General features: G+C 47.6%; 1 long non-coding RNA gene across 1 annotated transcript in view; it reads left to right on the top strand.

Annotated features, from left to right (window-relative positions):
- Positions 1-17,550, top strand: part of LOC139230041 (uncharacterized) — an 82,162-nt gene extending 64,612 nt beyond the window's left edge. The window contains exon 3 of the long non-coding RNA XR_011587889.1: positions 17,351-17,550. This is a non-coding gene — a long non-coding RNA (uncharacterized lncRNA). The remainder of the gene's footprint in view (positions 1-17,350) is intronic.
- Positions 17,551-18,124: the final 574 nt, after the last annotated feature.

The following is an 18,124-nucleotide window of genomic DNA, read 5'->3' as shown; positions in this document are numbered from 1 at the left end:
GGCAGAGGGAAGTAAAAAGGGGGCAGAAGCAAAAGGTAGGAAGGAGAAAAACAAGGGGAAAAATAAAAAGTGCCACATTACAACATAATTCTAAAAGGAGAAAGTGTGTTAAAAAAACAAGCCTGAAGGCTCTGTGTCTCAATGCGAGGAGCATTTGTAATAAGGTGGATGAATTAACTGCGCAGATAACTGTTAACAGATATGATGTAATTGGGATTACAGCGACATGGCTCCAGGGTAACCAAGGCTGGGAACTCAACATCCAGGGGTATTCAATATTCAGGAAGGATAGACAGGAAGAAAAAGGAGGTGGGGTAGCGTTACTGGTTAAAGAGGAGATTAACGCAATAGTGAGGAAGGATATTAGCTTGGATGATGTGGAATCTATATGGGTAGAGCTATGAAACACCAAAGGGCAGAAAACGTTAGTGGAAGTTGTGTACAGACCACCAAACAGTAGTAGGGAGGTTGGGGACAGCATCAAACAGGAAATTAGGGATGCGTGCAATAAGGGTACAGCAGTTATCATGGGTGACTTTAATCTACATATTGATTGGGCTAACAAAACTGGAAGCAATACTGTGGAGGAGGAGTTCCTGGAGTGTGTAAGGGATGGTTTGAGAGACCAATCTGTCAAGGAACCAACTAGAGAGCAGGCCATCCGAGACTGGGTCTTGTGTAACGAGAGAGGATTAATTAGCAATCTGGTCGTGCGAAGCCCCTTAGGAAAGAGTGACCATAATATTGTAAAATTCTTTATTAAGATGGAGAGTGACACAGATAATTCAGAGACGAGAGTCCTGAACTTAAATAAAGGTAACTTCGAAGGCATGAGACGTGAATTGGCTAGAATAGACTGGCGAGTGATACTTAAAGGGTTGACGGTGGATAGGCAATAGCAAACATTTAAAGTTCACATGGATGAACTTCAACAATTATACATCCCTGTCTGGCGTAAAAATACAAAAGGGAAGTTGGCTCAACCATGGCTAACAAGGGAAATTAGGGAAAGTGTTAAATCCAAGGAAGAGGCATATAAATTGGCCAGAAAAAGCAGCAAACCTGAGGACTGGGTGAAATTTAGAATTCAGCAGAGGAGGACTAAGGATTTAATTAGGAGGGGGGAAATAGAGTATGAGAGCAAGCTTGCAGGGAACATAAAAACTGACTGCAAAAGCTTCTATAGGTATGTGAAGAGAAAAAGATTAGTGAAGACTAATGTAGGTCCCTTGCAGTCAGAATCAGATGAATTCATAATGGGGAACAAGGAAATGGCAGACCAATTGAACAAATACTTTGGTTCTGTCTTCACTAAGGAAGGCACGAAAAACCTCCCAAAAATACTAGGGGACCGAGGGTCTAGCGAGAAGGGGGAACTGAGGGAAATCCTTATTAGTCAGGAAATCGTGTTAGGGAAATTGAGGGACTGAAGGCCAATAAATCCCCAGGCCTGATAGTCTGCATCCCAGAGTACTTAAGAAAGTGGCCTTAGAAATAGTAGATGCATTGGTGGTCATTTTCCAACATTCCATGGACTCTGGATCAGTTCCTATGGATTGGAGGGTAGCTAATGTCACCCCACTTTTTAGAAAAGGAGGGAGAGAGAAAACAGGGAATTATAGACCGGTTAGCCTGACATCGGTGGTGGGGAAAATGCTGGAATCAATTATTAAAGATGTAATAGCAGCGCATTTTGAAAGCAGTGACAGGATCGGTCCAAGTCAGTATGGATTTATGAAAGGGAAATCATGCTTGACAAATCTTCTAGAGTTTTTTGAGGATGTAACTAGTCGAGTGGATAAGGGAGAACCAGTAGATGTGGTGTATTTGGACTTTCAAAAAGCTTTTGACAAGGTCCCACACAAGAGATTAGTGTGCAAAATTAAGGCACATGGTATTGGGGGTAGTGTATTGACGTGGATAGAGAAATGGTTGGCAGACAGGATCAAAGAGTGGGAATAAACGGGTCCTTTTCAGAATAGCAGGCAGTGACTAGTGGGGTGCCGCAGGGCTCGGTGCTGGGACCCAGATATTTACAGATACATTAATGATTTAGACGAAGGAATTGAATCTAATATCTCCAAGTTTGCAGATGACACTTTGCTGGGTAGTAGTGCGAGCTGCGAGGAGGATGCTAAGAGGCTGCAGGGGCACTTGGACAGGTTAGGTGAATGGGCAAATGCATGGCAGATGCAGTATAATGTGGATAAATGTGAGGTTATCCACTTTGGTGGCAAAAATAGGAAGGTAGATTATTATCTGAATGGTGAAAGATTAGGAAAATGGGAGGTGCAATGAGACCTGGGTGTCATTGGTACCGTATATACTCGCGTATCATGCGACTTTTGAAGACCTAAATTGTAACCTAAATTTGGGGGGTCGCATGATACGCGAGATACAAAATTTGCGGGTGTGAAGTGCTGGCCAAGATTAGGCTGTTAGGCTGTTAAGCAGACCGTATCCACGCTGAATCTCGGCATGCTCCAACAATCCTCAATGTAAAGACATTTCTCTTGGTTTCTCCTCTCACTCTCCATGATGGTTGTAAATCGAATATCCCTGGTTGATATTAGTTCCTCGATACTCATGACCAAATCATTATCCTCCCAATGCAAAAAAAAATCCATTTGACTCCTGCTGAAATTCTTCTCTTCAGGGGGAGAGAGAGTCGCGGAGGTCGGGGGGGAGAGCGAGAGTCGCGGAGGTCGGGGGGGGAGAGAGAGTCGCGGAGGTCGGGGGGGAGAGAGAGTCGCGGAGGTCGGGGGGGGAGAGAGAGTCGCGGAGGTCGGGGCGGGAGAGAGAGTCGCGGAGGTCGGGGGGGAGAGAGAGTCGCGGAGGTCGGGGGGGAGAGAGAGTCGCGGAGGTCGGGGGGGAGAGAGAGTCGCGGAGGTCGGGGGGGGAGAGAGAGTCGCGGAGGTCGGGGGGGGAGAGAGAGTCGCGGAGGTCGGGGGGGAGAGCGAGAGTCGCGGAGGTCGGGGGGGGAGAGAGAGTCGCGGAGGTCGGGGGGGAGAGAGAGTCGCGGAGGTCGGGGGGGGAGAGAGAGTCGCGGAGGTCGGGGGGGGAGAGAGAGTCGCGGAGGTCGGGGGGGAGAGAGAGTCGCGGAGGTCGGGGGGGAGAGAGAGTCGCGGAGGTCGGGGGGGAGAGAGAGTCGCGGAGGTCGGGGGGGGAGAGAGAGTCGCGGAGGTCGGGGGGGAGAGAGAGTCGCGGAGGTCGGGGGGGGAGAGAGAGTCGCGGAGGTCGGGGGGGGAGAGAGAGTCGCGGAGGTCGGGGGGGGAGAGAGAGTCGCGGAGGTCGGGGGGGGAGAGAGAGTCGCGGAGGTCGGGGGGGGAGAGAGAGTCGCGGAGGTCGGGGGGTGAGAGAGAGTCGCGGAGGTCGGGGGGGGAGAGAGAGTCGCGGAGGTCGGGGGGGAGAGAGTCGCGGAGGTCGGGGGGGGAGAGAGAGTCGCGGAGGTCGGGGGGGGAGAGAGAGTCGCGGAGGTCGGGGGGGGAGAGAGAGTCGCGGAGGTCGGGGGGGAGAGAGTCGCGGAGGTCGGGGGGGGAGAGAGAGTCGCGGAGGTCGGGGGGGGAGAGAGAGTCGCGGAGGTCGGGGGAGGAGAGAGAGTCGCGGAGGGCGGGGGGGGAGAGAGAGTCGCGGAGGTCGGGGGGGAGAGAGTCGCGGAGGTCGGGGGGGGAGAGAGAGTCGCGGAGGTCGGGGGGGGAGAGAGAGTCGCGGAGGTCGGGGGGGAGAGAGAGTCGCGGAGGTCGGGGGGGAGAGAGTCGCGGAGGTCGGGGGGGGAGAGAGAGTCGCGGAGGTCGGGGGGGAGAGAGTCGCGGAGGTCGGGGGAGGAGAGAGAGTCGCGGAGGGCGGGGGGGGAGAGAGAGTCGCGGAGGTCGGGGGGGAGAGAGTCGCGGAGGTCGGGGGGAGAGAGAGTCGCGGAGGTCGGGGGGGGAGAGAGAGTCGCGGAGGTCGGGGGGGGAGAGAGAGTCGCGGAGGGCGGGGGGGGAGAGAGAGTCGCGGAGGTCGGGGGGGAGAGAGAGTTGCGGAGGTCGGGGGGGGAGAGAGAGTTGCGGAGGTCGGGGGGGGGAGAGTAGGGAGAGAGAGCACGGAGAGAGAGTACGGGGAGAGAGTACGGAGAGAGAGCACGGAGAGAGAGTACGGAGAGAGAGCACGGAGAGAGAGCACGGAGAGAGAGTACGGGGGGAGAGTACGGAGAGAGAGCACGGAGAGAGAGTACGGAGAGAGAGCACAGAGAGAGAGCACTGAGAGAGAGCAGAATCCACTCGATGTTTCATGTTAAGGTCTGTATTCGATCTCAAAAAAGTGACTCGCATGATACATGAGATATGTGGTAAAATCATGTTTTGGGGACGAAAATTTAGGGGTCGCATGATACGCGAGATCGCAGGATACGCGAGTATATACGGTAGATCAGTCATTGATGAGGCATGCAGGTACAGCAGGCAGTAAAGAAAGCAATTGACATTCTGGCCTTCATAACGAGGGGATTTGAGTATAGGGAGTTCTTGCTGCAGTTGTACAGGATCTTGATGAGAGAACACCTTGAGTATTGTGTGCAGTTTTGGTCTCCTAATCTGAGGAAGGATGTGCTTGCTATTGAGGGAGTGCAGCGAAGGTTCACCAGACTGATTCCCGGGATGGCAGGACTGACATATGAGAAAAGATTGGATCGGCTAGGCTTATATCACTGGAATTTAGAAGAATGAGAGGGGATCTCATAGAAACATATAAAATTCTGATGGGACTGGACAGGTTAAATGCAGGAAGAATGTTCCCGATGTTGGGGAAGTCCAGAACCAGGAGACACAGTGTAAGGATAAGGGATAACCCATACTGGACCAAGGTGAGGAGAAACATTTCCACCCAGAGAGTTGTGAACCTATGGAATTCTCTGCCACAGAAAGTTGTTGAGTCCAGTGCGTTGGACATATTCATAAGGGAGTTAGATGTGGCCCTTACGGCTAAAGGGATCAGGGGGTATGGAGAGAACGCTGGGTTGGGGTACTCAGGTTGAATGATCAGCCATGATCGTATTTAATGGCGGTGCAGGCTCGAAAGGCTGAATGGCCTGCTCCTGCACCTGTTTTCTGTTTCTATGTTTCTGTGAGATCTTTCTCATAACTGAATGAATCCAAGAATGTGCAACTATCAATGCAATATTCTATCCACTATATTTGTTTAAATGTAACAAAACATGAGGGAGAAAATGATTTTACATGTTTTTTTAAGAATTCTCTCTACAAATGACCCAGTTGGTAAAGTCACTCTCGGGCAAAATTTCCACTCCTTTTAAATCAATACAAAGATTCGCAGAAATGTTCAATGCTTCGGGATAACGTCACAAATCGACAAAAACATTGCCTTTTTTATCTGTTAACGTGGCATCAACTCAGCTTTCTAAGTTGGGCAGGATATAAAATCAAGGGCTAGACTTTCCACTTTTTTTGCATGCTTAACGCCCACTTAACGTCTATTGTACCATTGAAATGATGTATAATGCCCAGATATCGCCCATTTAGCCACAAAATGGAAACTGACAGGCATTTTTCGGACACTTATCGCCGAGCGTTACTTTCCCCGTGTGCATAATGCCGGGAAAAAATAATAACGCCCGCCCAATTTCTTTTGGGCGGAATCATCAGAATGGGCGAAATCAACGCCCATAATATCGCCCAGCATTGCTTTCCGCACGGAATTAACGCCGAGATTCAATAATAGCAGATTGGAAAACTGCAAATGTAACGGCCCTGTTTAAAAAAGGAGGCAGACAAAAAGCAGGAAACTATAGACAAGTTAGCCTAACATCTGTGGTTGGGAAGATGTTGGAGTCCATTATTAAAGAAGCAGTAGCGGGACATTTGGAAAAGCAAAATTCGGTCAGGCAGAGTCTGGTCATTTATAAAGGGGAAGTCATGTTTGACAAATTTGCTGGAATTCTTTGAGGGTGTAACGAACAGGGTGGATAAAGGGGAACCAGTAGATGTGGTATATTTGGACGTCCAGAAGGCATTTGACAAGATGCCACATAAAAGGTTACTGCACAAGATAAAAGTTTGCGGGGTTGAAGGTAATATATTAGCATGTATAGAGGATTGGCTAACGAACAGAAAACAGAGAGTAGAGATAAATGGTTCACTCTCGGGTTGGCAATCAGTAACCAGTGGGATGCCACAGGGATCAGTGCTGGGACCCCAACTATTTACAATCTATATTAATGACTTGGAGGAAGGGACCGAATGTAACATAGCCAAGTTTGCTGACGATACAAAGATGGGAGGAAAAGCAATGTGTGAAGAGGACACAAAAAATCTGCAAAAGGACATAGAGAGGATAAGTGAGTGGGCAAAAATTTGGCAGATGGAGTATAATGTTGGGAAGAGTGAGGTCATGCACTTTGGCAGAAAAAAAATCAAAAAGCAAGTTATTATTTAAATGGAGAAAGATTGCAAAGTGCTGCAGTACAGTGGGACCTGGGGGTACTTGTGCATGAAACACAAAAGGATAGTATGCAGGTGCAGCAAGTGATCAGGAAGGCCAATGGAATTTTGGCCTTTATTGCAAAGGAGATGGAGTATAAGAGCAGGGAAATCTTTCTGCAGTTGTACAGGGTATTGGTGAGGCCACACCTGGATTATTGTGTGCAGTTTTGGTTTCCATATTTACGAAAGGATATACTTGCTTTGGAGGCTGTTCAGAGAAGGTTCACAAGGTTGATTCCAGAGATGAGGGGGTTGACTTATGAAGAAAGGTTGATCAGGTTCAGCCTCTACTCATTGGAATTCAGAAGAATGAGAGGTGATCTTATCGAAAAGTATACAATTATGAGGGGGCTTGACAAGGTGGATGCAGAGAGGATGTTTTCACTGATAGGGGAGACTAGAACTAGAGGGCATAATCTTAGAATAAGGTGCCCCCCATTTAAAACTGAGATGAGGAGACATTTCTTCTCTCAGAAGGTTGTGGATCTGTGGAATGTGCTGCCTCAGAGAGCTGTGGAAGCTGGGACATTGAATAAATTTGACAGAAATAGACAGTTTCTTAAAACGATAAGGGAATAAAGGGTTAGGGGGAGCGGGCAGGGAAATGGACCTGAGTCCATGATCAGATCAGCCAGGATCGTATTAAATGGTGGAGCAGGCTCGAGGGGCCGTATGGCCTACTCCTGCTCCTATTTCTTATGTTCTGATGTTCTTAATACCGCCTGCACATTTTTTTTTGTCGTAAAGAGCATTTTTGGCTAAACTAACTATTATATATGTAAACTTGTATTTACTCTGTACAGCCACCAGAGGGCTCGTCCCCTGGAGTCCCAGGGGATCCCATAATCCCTTGCGAGCACAGATATTTAAGGAGGCCTCACAGGTTGGAGAGGCACCATGGAGACCTGCAATAAAAGACTAAGGTCACATTTTACTTTGAGCTCACAGTGTTCAGTCTGACTCTTTCTCGATACATAACACTAACGCCCAGGAGATCGCCCACCGTCACATTCACCACCTCGCACACATATCGCCCACAATATCGCTCTCCCAAAAACCGCCCAGAAAAAGTGCAACTGTTCTGAACTAAAGCCAGCGGTGTGGGTACCATTTTTAAAATCGCAAGTCGCTTCATTCAAAGGACTGTTTCAACTTCGAGGGAGTTTGCATTGACTCTAGAGTTCTTCTCAGATGAAGTGACCATCTCAACAGACATATTTTCAGACTCTGGACTATTGGGGGTTTACTCTCAGTGTATTTTAATGAGGAAATTATTGCTTTTGATCAATCGCCATTCTACTTTCATTGCAATGGGGCCAGCCATTTCTCAGCCTGCATCGATTAATACGCAGATGCTGCAGGGTACAGATGGCTCAATCTGTGATGCACATCATTATGTCCCCAATTTAAGATGTGCAAGAATGAGGAGGAGGGCCAGACCATACACGCCCTGCACATACAGGGAAAAGAGGTCTTACCTAGACGCGTCCAACCACACCAGACACCAGCCTTGGAAGACTGCACTTGCACAAGGTGGTGATCAATGAAATATGTGAGCTCATCAGGCCACATACGCAGCCTGTCATCAGGACATAAGTGTCGGTCGAGGTCAAGGTCACTGCAACACTGTCTTTCTATGCGTCCGGTTCCTTTTGGGCCTCCGCGGTCGAGATTTGCCCTCTGTGTGCAATAAGGGATGTGTGCAATAAAGGTACAGCAGTTATCATGGGCGACTTTAATCTACATATTGATTGTGCGAACCAAACTGGTAGCAATGCGGTGGAGGAGGATTTCCTGGAGTGTATTAGGGATGGTTTTCTAGACCAATATGTCGAGGAACCAACTAGAGAGCTGGCCATCCTAGACTGGGTGATGTGTAATGAGAAGGGACTAATTAGCAATCTTGTTGTGCGAGGCCCCTTGGGGAAGAGTGACCATAATATGGTAGAATTCTTTATTAAGATGGAGAGTGACACAGTTAATTCGGAAACTAGGGTCCTGAACTTAAGGAAAGGTAACTTCGACGGTATGAAGCGTGAATTGGCTAGAATAGATTGGCAAAGGATACTTAAAGGGTTGACGATGGATAAGCAATGGCAAATATTTAAATAATCCCTTGGATGAACTTCAGCAATTGTACATCCCTGTCTGGAGTAAAAATAAAACGGGGAAGGTGGCTCAACCATGGCAAACAAGGGAAATTAAGGATAGTGTTAAAGCCAAGGAAGAGGCATATAATTTGGCTAGAAAAAGCAACAAACCTGAGGACTGGGAGAAATTTAGAATTCAACAGAGGAAGACTAAGGGTTTAATTAAGAGGGGGAAAATAGAGTACGAGAGGAAGCTTGCAGGGAACATAAAAACTGACTGCAAAAGCTTCTATAAATATGAGAAGAGAAAAAGATTAATGAAGGCAAACGTAGGTCCCTTGCAGTTGGATTCAGGTGAATTTATAATGGGGAATAAAGAAATGGCAGACCAACTGAACAAATACCTTGGTTCTGTCTTCACAAAGGAAGACACAAATAACCTTCTGATTGTACTAGGGGACAGTAGGTCTTGTGAGTAGGAAGTACTGAAGGATATCCTTATTAGGCGGGAAATTGTGTTCGGGAAATTGATGGGATTGAAGGCCGATAAATCCCCGGGGCCTGATAGTCTGCATCCCAGAGTACTTAAGGAAGTAGCCCTAGAAATAGCGGATGCATTGGTGATCATTTTTCAACAGTCTATTGACTCTGGATCAGTTCCTATGGACTGGAGGGTAGCTAATGTAATACCACTTTTTTAAAAAGGAGGGAGAGAGAAAATGTTGGAATCAATCATTAAGGATGAAATAGCAGCGCATTTGGAAAGCAGTGACAGGATTGGATAGGATTTATGAAAGAGAAATCATGCTTGGCAAATCTTCTGGAATTTTTGAGGATGTAACTAGCAGAGTGGACAAGGGAGAACCAGTGGATGTGGTGTATTTGGACTTTCAAAAGGCTTTTGACAAGGTCCCGCACAAGAGATTGGTGTGCAAACTCAAAGCGCATGGTATTGGGGGTAATGTACTGACATGGATAGAGAACTGGTTGGCAGACAGGAAGCAGAGAGTCGGCATAAATGGGTCCTTTTCAGAATGGCAGGCAGTGACTAGTGGAGTGCCGCAGGACTCAGTGCTGGGACCCCAGCTCTTTACAATATACATTAACGATTTAGATGAAGGAATTGAGTGTAATATCTCCAAGTTTGCAGATGATACTAAACAGGGTGGCGGTGTGAGCTGTGAGGAGGATGCTAAGAGGCTGCAGGGTGACTTGGACAGGTGAGGTGAGTGGGCAAATGCATGGTAGATGCAGTATAATGTGGATAAATGTGAGGTTATCCACTTTGGGGACAAAAACACAAAGGCAGAATATTATCTGGATGGCGGAAGATTAGGAAAAGGGGAGGTGCAACGAGACCTGGGTGTCATGGTTCATCAGTCACTGAAAGTGGGCATGCAGGTACAGCAGGTGGTGAAGAAGTCAAATGGTATGTTGGCCTTCATAGCGTGGGGATTTGAGTATAGGAGCAGGGAGGTCTTACTGCAGTTGTACAGGGCCTTAATGAGGCCCCACCTGGAATATTGTGTTCAATGTTGGTCTCCTAATCTGAGGAAGGACGTTCTTGCTATTGAGGGAGTGCAGCAAAGATTCACCAGACTGATTCCAGGGATGGAGGGACTGACATATGAGGAGAGACTGGATCAATTGGGCCTTTATATACTGGAGTTTAGAAGGATGAGAGGGGATCTCATAGAAACGTATAAGATTCTGATGGGACTGGACAGGTTAGATGCAGGAAGAATGTTCCCGATGTTGGGGAAGTCCAGAAGCAGGGGACATAGTCTTTGGATAAGGGGTAGGCCATTTAGGACTGGATGAAGAGAAATTTTTTCACTCAGAGAGTTGTTAACCTGTGGAATTCCCTGCCGCAGAGAGTTGTTGATGCCAGTTCATTGGATATATTCAAGAGGGAGTTAGATATGCCCCTTATGGCTAAGGGGATCAAGGGGTATGGAGAGAAAGCAGGAAAGGGGTACTGAGGGAATGATCAGCCATGATCTTATTGAATGGCGATGCAGGCTCGAAGGGATGAATGACCTATTCCTGCACCTATTTTCTATGTTTCTATGTCTCACCATGCAGCCCATCGCTGCATTGGACAGGTCACGGAGGCCCTGTACGCGAGAAGGATGGACTTTACCAGATTCCTCATGATCATGCAGGCTTAGACTGACAGGGCTGGAGCATTCTACCATATTGCTAAGTTCCCCAGGGTGCAGGGAGCTATACAGTGCACTCACATCGCCATGCGGCCACCTTCTCAGGACCCGGAGCGTTTTCGCAACAGAAAAGTATTTCACTCCCTGAAGGTCCAATTAGTTGTCGAACACAACGACATCATCATGACGGTGAATGTCAAATCTCCGGGCACCTTCAGTGAGGCTCACATCTTGCGTGAGGCCGCTGTCTCAGACATCTTTAAGAGTCAGCCACAGGGACAAAGCTGGATGCTTGGCGATAACAGATATGGCCTAGCCACCTGGCTGATGAACCCCTGCGTGACACCCACACCGAAGCCAAGAAGCGATACAACCAGAGCCACAGAGACACACGCAATGTGGTCCACAAAACAATTACTGTGCTTAAGCAGCGCTTCAGATGTCTGGACAACTCAGGAGGGGAGCTACAATACAACCCTGAGCAAGTAGGTAAATTCTTGGTCATGTGCTCCATGCTGCATAAACTGGCTATCAGGAGGGGCAAGAATTGCCAGAAGGGACTGATGCTCCACCTCAGGAGAGAGAGGAAGAGGAGGACGAGGAGCTGGATGTTGACCTAGGGCCAAACAATCAGGCTGACTATGCAACTATGCCCATGACCCCCTCCAGACCGCAGGAAAGGGCCGGTGGTGGCTACATAGCTGCAAGACTCTGACGTGAGGAGCTGATATCTGAACGATTTGCCTGAAAGAACGTTGCTGTGAGGACAATGCTTACACACTGCTGTGTGTGTCCAGCTCAGACATCAATGGTGCCCATCACCTTGGTGCCAGTTAAAGTTTACGTTGATTGAAGTTAAGTTTTATTTAACCCTTTCATGTTAAGGAATCACCAGTGTGTAATGGTCCAACTATCTGAGACAATGCGCAACAAGGTTATGTTCAATAAAAAAAAAATTATACCAACATTGATCTGAAAGCATAAGTATCAGAGGCAAAAACACCCAACCCCCGCCAAACCCCACTTTTTCCACCATTGACATCAATCAAATGTTCAACATGTCCAGCAACACACAATACAAAGGCAAAGCAGGAGCGTGGTCCCCTCCCCCCACACATTACAACAAATTGCACACACCCAGATGGAGATATAACACAGCCATTACCTGCGGACATGCATCTCACTTTCCTTCTCCCCTCTTCTTCTTCTCCCCACCTCTATCTCTTCCCCTCCTCACTCCACGGCGCCTGGCTGAAGAGCTCCTCAGGCGATGGCTCGTTGCGGGGATGAAGGCAGATGCATGGGTACGGGAGCAGGGGAGTGCCGAAGGCGCAGCATTCTCTGATGCAGAAGCAGGATCTTGGTCCTTCCTCTCATCTGTCGTTCGCAGTGGTGGTGCGGAACCTAGGGGTGGAGTGCCACGCTCTGGGACCACTGGGAGGCCTGTGCCAGCAGTGTTCATGGCTATCACATCCAGGGCCTCCGCCATCCGCGGAATGTACTCAGTCATGGTGGCCAGCTGTCAGGATATGTCCCCCAATGCTTCGATGAGCTGGTCACCAATGTCTACAGTCCTCCTGGATAACTGTACCATCTCTCCGCTCTCATGCGGCGTTCGTGGACCAGACCTGCCGCGTCCACGCGGCCTCCGCGGGGTCGGTGCCGTCCTGGGGACAAATGGGGTGCCCTGTGGAGAGGTGCTTGGGGCCAGTACCTCCAGCGTGGAGGCGGGAATGAACAGAGAACCACTAGATGGCCTTGGGGTGGAATGGCTTCTGGAGCGTGGCGATGCAGGTTCCTCGAAATCGGCGCTTTCATCCGTAGAGAACAGAGCCAGCGGATTGACGGGCGAGAATGGGAGCTCCTCAGCACCAGATGTTGGATCGTCCGGAGAGTCAAGCCCCACACCTCCACCTTCTGGCCTCTGTGGTCTTGCCTGGGGCCGCGCTGCTGGCTGAGCTGCAAAACACAAATGAGGTTATTAGAGGAGAAGAGGGTGCTAGGGTCACAAGGTGAGTCCAGCGCTACACACAGCATTTGCACGACAAAAGCACCACAGCTCTCAAAATCATCACAGACATCACATTTCATGACCATCAACATATTTCATTGCAATGATCTTCATTAGGCCAGCATTATTTCTCGGACAATTTTAGAAATCATCTATGAGTGGGTGTGGCATCTATTGACTTTACAACATGCAATGGTATAAGCTTTACTCACGTGGTTTCACTTCAGGGTCTGCAGATACTTCCATGGCCGTCCGGGTGTGCTTCCCCACGAGTGCGAGCAGCCGCTCCTCCATCTCAGTGATGTCACTGGGGACTGGTGGTCCCCCACCTGTTCGCCTCTGCACGGACCTCATCGTCGATAGCTTCTTCTGTAAATGGTGACAGGACGACATAGCATGAGATCATTGCGTGATGTCATTGCTAGGTACTGTCACAGAGACTGATACAACACATAACCGACAGATGTAATCATGCTTAGTATGATCATTATTATTCTTTACCTAAAGATGTACACCGTGACTGCAGGCTTTGAGTAAAACATTCCTGGTAAAAGTGGAAGACCTCACATCTGCTGATAGTCACTCATTACTGTTACAAATCAAATTATATAAATACATAAGTACATGCAAATAAATGTAATACTTACACTTGCGGATCCCACAACGTCGTTCCATCGTTTGTGGCATTGGTTGTCCTTAACACCTCGTTGGTCGCCGACGAGACCACCTCTGCTATCTCGGTCCATATCCTCTGGTAGGCCTTTGGGGTGGGCTTCCCACGCCCTCCCTGTGTCAAATCACCCCAGCGTAACTTGACCTCTTGCAGCAGGGAGGCATTTGCCTCGTCTGAGAACATCCTCGCTCTTTTGCGCCCTCCAATGTGATGCTCTCCCACCTCACTGCTCTCTCCAGCGTCAGTCTCCACAGCGTGCTGAGATGCCTCCTCCTCTCCCTCCATTATAGGCCAAATTGGTGTAAATATGTGGCTGGTGACAGCTAATATTTGCTTCCCTATTTGCTGTAAAGCTCTAAAGTCTCCCTCCTTCCTCCCAAAGCAACCACACCACACCCACAGACACCTTCAGACATTCTCAGCTCCCTCTCTCTCTCTGTCTCTTCTTCTGCGCATGTCATGATGACCCTTGACCTCCTGAATCCTGGGAATTGAGCGTTGCCATGCTGTTGCTAAGGACGGCGACATTTTACGGCAGGTCAGCGAGATTTAACACTACCACCCATTTCATATCGCTCGCAGTAACGTCCAATTTAAAAAATGGAGACTAGGTGGTTTGAGAATGGGTGAGAAGCTGGTGATCTGAAAACCCATTTTTACTGCCCACGACGGAAATAACGCCCATTTTTGGGCGATAAGCACAAAAGTATAAAATCTAGCCCCAAGTGTCTGGACATCTTCACAGCTAGGGATGGTCTGTGACATGGGGAGATTAAGGGGAGTACAGGTGCAGCGTCCAAAATCCAGAGTTCCAGAATCCGGAATGTTCCGGAATCCGGACTCTGGACTGATTGGTGGCAGGGTCATCTGGAATCCGTCAAATGTTCCGGAATCCGGACCTTGCCGACCTCGAGGTGACGCCACTGTCCGACCTCAGGCCTCACCTCGCTGACCGGCCCGAACACCTCCTCTTCGGCGGGGCCCTGCCCGAACACCTCCTCTTCGGCGAGGCCCTGCCCGAACACCTCCTCTTCGGCGGGGCCCTGCCCGAACACCTCCTCTTCGGCGGGGCCCTGCCCGAACACCTCCTCTTCGGCGGGGCCCGGCCCGAACACCTCCTCTTCGGCGAGGCCCTGCCCGAACACCTCCTCTTCGGCGAGGCCCTGCCCGAACACCTCCTCTTCGGCGGGGCCCTGCCCGAACACCTCCTCTTCGGCGGGGCCCTGCCCGAACACCTCCTCTTCGGCGGGGCCCTGCCCGAACACCTCCTCTTCGGCGGGGCCCGGCCCGAACACCTCCTCTTCGGCGGGGCCCTGCCCGAACACCTCCTCTTCGGCGGGGCCCTGCCCGAACACCTCCTCTTCGGCGAGGCCCGGCCCGAACACATCCATGGCGGCAAGGCCCCGCCCGGCGACCCGAATAACTCATTGACGAGCATCCCCCCCACCACCACTACTACCCCAATACGTTCCAAAATCCGGCAAAACACAAAATCTGGAACGGCCTCTGTCCTGAGATTCCGGATTCAAGATGCTGCAGCTGTACTTCAATATGAAAGAAAAACAGAAATAAGTCTACATCAGACCTATTGGCAAATGACAATGAAAGACACGTTAACATTTCAGGTATAGACCCTTAGTCACAACTGAATTTGTAATGAAGTGTCTGTGCCCAAGATGTGAACCCATTTACAGACGATGATGCATGTATTTCCAGCAATTTCTGCTTTTATTTTAAATTTCTAGCATTTGCTGTGGTTTTTTCCTTTTTTTAAATCCTTCAGTGGGGTTGAATGGGAAGCTACTGGGTAGTTTTGGTTTCAGATAAGGCTCTATTCAGTGGATTTGATCATTGTATGTGGTTTCCTTTGCTTCAATAATATTGAATAGTATTATCCGCATCTTCTTAGGCTGGGTATGGGGCCAGATGAGCCTGTCTTTTTCTCTGTTATTGTTTGTAGGGGCTCATTGGTTTTCCTTTTATCTCAATGGGGAGCATTCTGCTCAGTACCTCGCCACAATGGCACAGTAAAGATCATGAGCTCACTGGAAAGAAAAGGAACTTCTACTATTCCTATCCCAGCCATGTGATGTGACATGAAGTATTTGCATGTGGCACAAGATCTTGAAGCATGTATTCATAGTGACAACATTTAAATGATCAGCAATCTCTCCATATAAGGATCTGACACGGCAGTAAATGCCAGTCTGTCATTATGGTTTTTCTACTGTCCCAGATATAAATTTAAATTCTATATTATTAATATAAAACAATAAAATTATATAAATTAAAAGCAGTTGAACTTAATCTTAGGGTTTAGATGATCTGTGCTAACTGCTCAAGCATTGCTGTCACAATGTATGACTTCACCTGTGCTCTGAATTGTGTTCCTGCCCTATATTTACCTTGTAGCTAATCATTATCCTATATACAGCGTATTATTTGGTCTTAATAACTACGTGTAGAAGACTGCTGGAAAACCTCAAAATGAATGTTATGCTGTCAACAGTTTGTTTACTCAGTTTTCGGGTGACTGTAGTGCACTTCTTAAATATCACCTACACGACAAAAAAGGGGCACTGGATAATTAGCCTATCACCCGAGTGATGCTTTAGAGCAAGTCTCAGACACATTCAGTTAATTGCAGCACAGCCCTGTCTCCAGCCTGGTCTTCTTACTGATTCCATAGTGACAACATTCATTTGGATTTACACTACAGTGTTAGCAACTTGCAACTGTAGAATGTTATACATGTTCTTTAAGGATAAACACATCAAACACATTGGAGAGGCTAGACGCAGTAAAATATATTGAGCAAACCTGTAGGAAAAAATGTATATGGCGCCAACAATGCTTGCATCCATTCTGCATTGCCACAGATAGAATGCCATTTATTACCACATTATTGTTATTTCTTGTGTTTCTTGCTGGCACTGAAAGAGGGGGCATGCAATGTGAATGAAGACAGATGTCTTCAGTAATGAAGGAGTTAGTTCATTGCAACAATTTCCCCTTTGAAAAACCCACAGAACAGATTGCTGTTGAACATGTGACGGATCAGTCATATGAATGCTTGCTCTAAAATCAAGTGAAGTCAGTACCGTTCTTTTTAATTCAGAGATTAGAACAGAGCTGAGCAAATAATGGTATATTTCCTCAGATTGATTTGTGAATTGTTAGATATTCTGTATGTTTTAGAATTTGAAAATTTGTCCTTATATTTATCAAGAAAAAGCTTCCACTTCAATCAATACGAGGATACTGATGTGAAGCGGTGAAAGGACACTGCAGAATTTTGCTGGTGGTGAGATTGATGTTGATACCCTTCACTGCCAAGTGAAATGTCAATAACACTTGTATAGCATTTTGTGAGGGCAATGGGAGTATTGATTCCTGAGCAATAATAAAGAATGAAGCAGCTCTCTCAGGTAAAAGAAATATTGGCAGCTGTAACAGAGAATTGACTCAGAGAGACCTTACTGCTGCCCTATCTTAATACAAATAATTCAAGCCTCAGAGGGATCTAGATGCAGCCAAGCATGTTTCTCAGGCACATTTCATGCTATTAATTTACCTGGAGCTTTGGAGGGCTATCACTAGATTAGTCAGTGAGGGATTCAAGGTCAGAATGGATTTCTTGGGGCTTGTTGAGAGAAAACAACTGAGTTGTGGGAAATTGCTGAGGCCATGAAAGTTTAATTCAGCAGCATGGGTAATGCATCCAGGGAATTCAGTAGACAAAATGTGGTGAAAGGTATGCCGAATAGATTCAAAATGATTCCTGTACTACTTTGATATTAAAAAGAGAATGATGGTATAGTGAGTGTGTAATTATTGGATCATCAGTTGTGCAAACATACTAACACAGATATTGCCCATAAAAGAGTTATACCATGAAAGTGCTGACAGATAACCATTTTCAACTTTTTTCTTAAAAGGAAAAGAAAAAAGAAAGGAATTGTGAGCACCTACATCTAAGGATTTGGATCAGCATCTTATGCAACCTGTGAGTCGATATGATTTGCACTGTTACTCTGCTGCATACCTAAATTTGCAGGCCTGTGAGAAATGTTTCTTCGAGAACTTGTCCTAGAAAATGCACAGCATCCATTTTTCAGGCCCTAACCGGCTTATTAAGTTCCCAATTTGTTCTGTCTAATTACACTGCTGTGAAGCGTTGGTTAAATTGCAGCTGACAATCGACCCAGTCTAGCATAAATACTTTTAGGTCAGTGTATAAAAACATGCTTTCCGAACAATTCCCAAAAAACTCTAGCCTAAAGTGATAGATCCACAAGATGTACATACGTGTTTTGAAAAGAACCAGCTCAAACAGAAACACCATTAGGTACGAGCAGCAAAACCTTTGATGGAAGGTAACATGGTATGAAAGAAGGTAACACAGTAGTCTGAAATTTGCTGGAACTTTATGACAATTTTGAATGTAAAAGTTCGAGGATTGATGCCCATTCGAACACTACGGCAGAATTCGCTTGATCTTTTCCACAGCTTCCGCGAACACTGCACTGAAACCATCCTGCTCTCCCCTACTCCCATTGAAAAGAGCACTTCACCTGAATTTCCTGGATTTACACTGGTTTCCTGTGGCTATAGAGTCAGGCTGTGAAAAGCAGGCACAGTAGGGCTCAAGGTCCCCTGACACCAGCGTAATTTATTACACTCAGGCTAGAAGTCTCCAAACTTTGCAGTTG

Source organism: Pristiophorus japonicus, chromosome 1 (genome assembly GCF_044704955.1).
Source record: "Pristiophorus japonicus isolate sPriJap1 chromosome 1, sPriJap1.hap1, whole genome shotgun sequence".
NCBI lineage: Eukaryota > Metazoa > Chordata > Chondrichthyes > Pristiophoridae > Pristiophorus > Pristiophorus japonicus.
The sequence above is the reverse complement of the archived record's forward strand: the minus strand, read 5'-3'. Positions and strand labels throughout refer to the sequence as shown.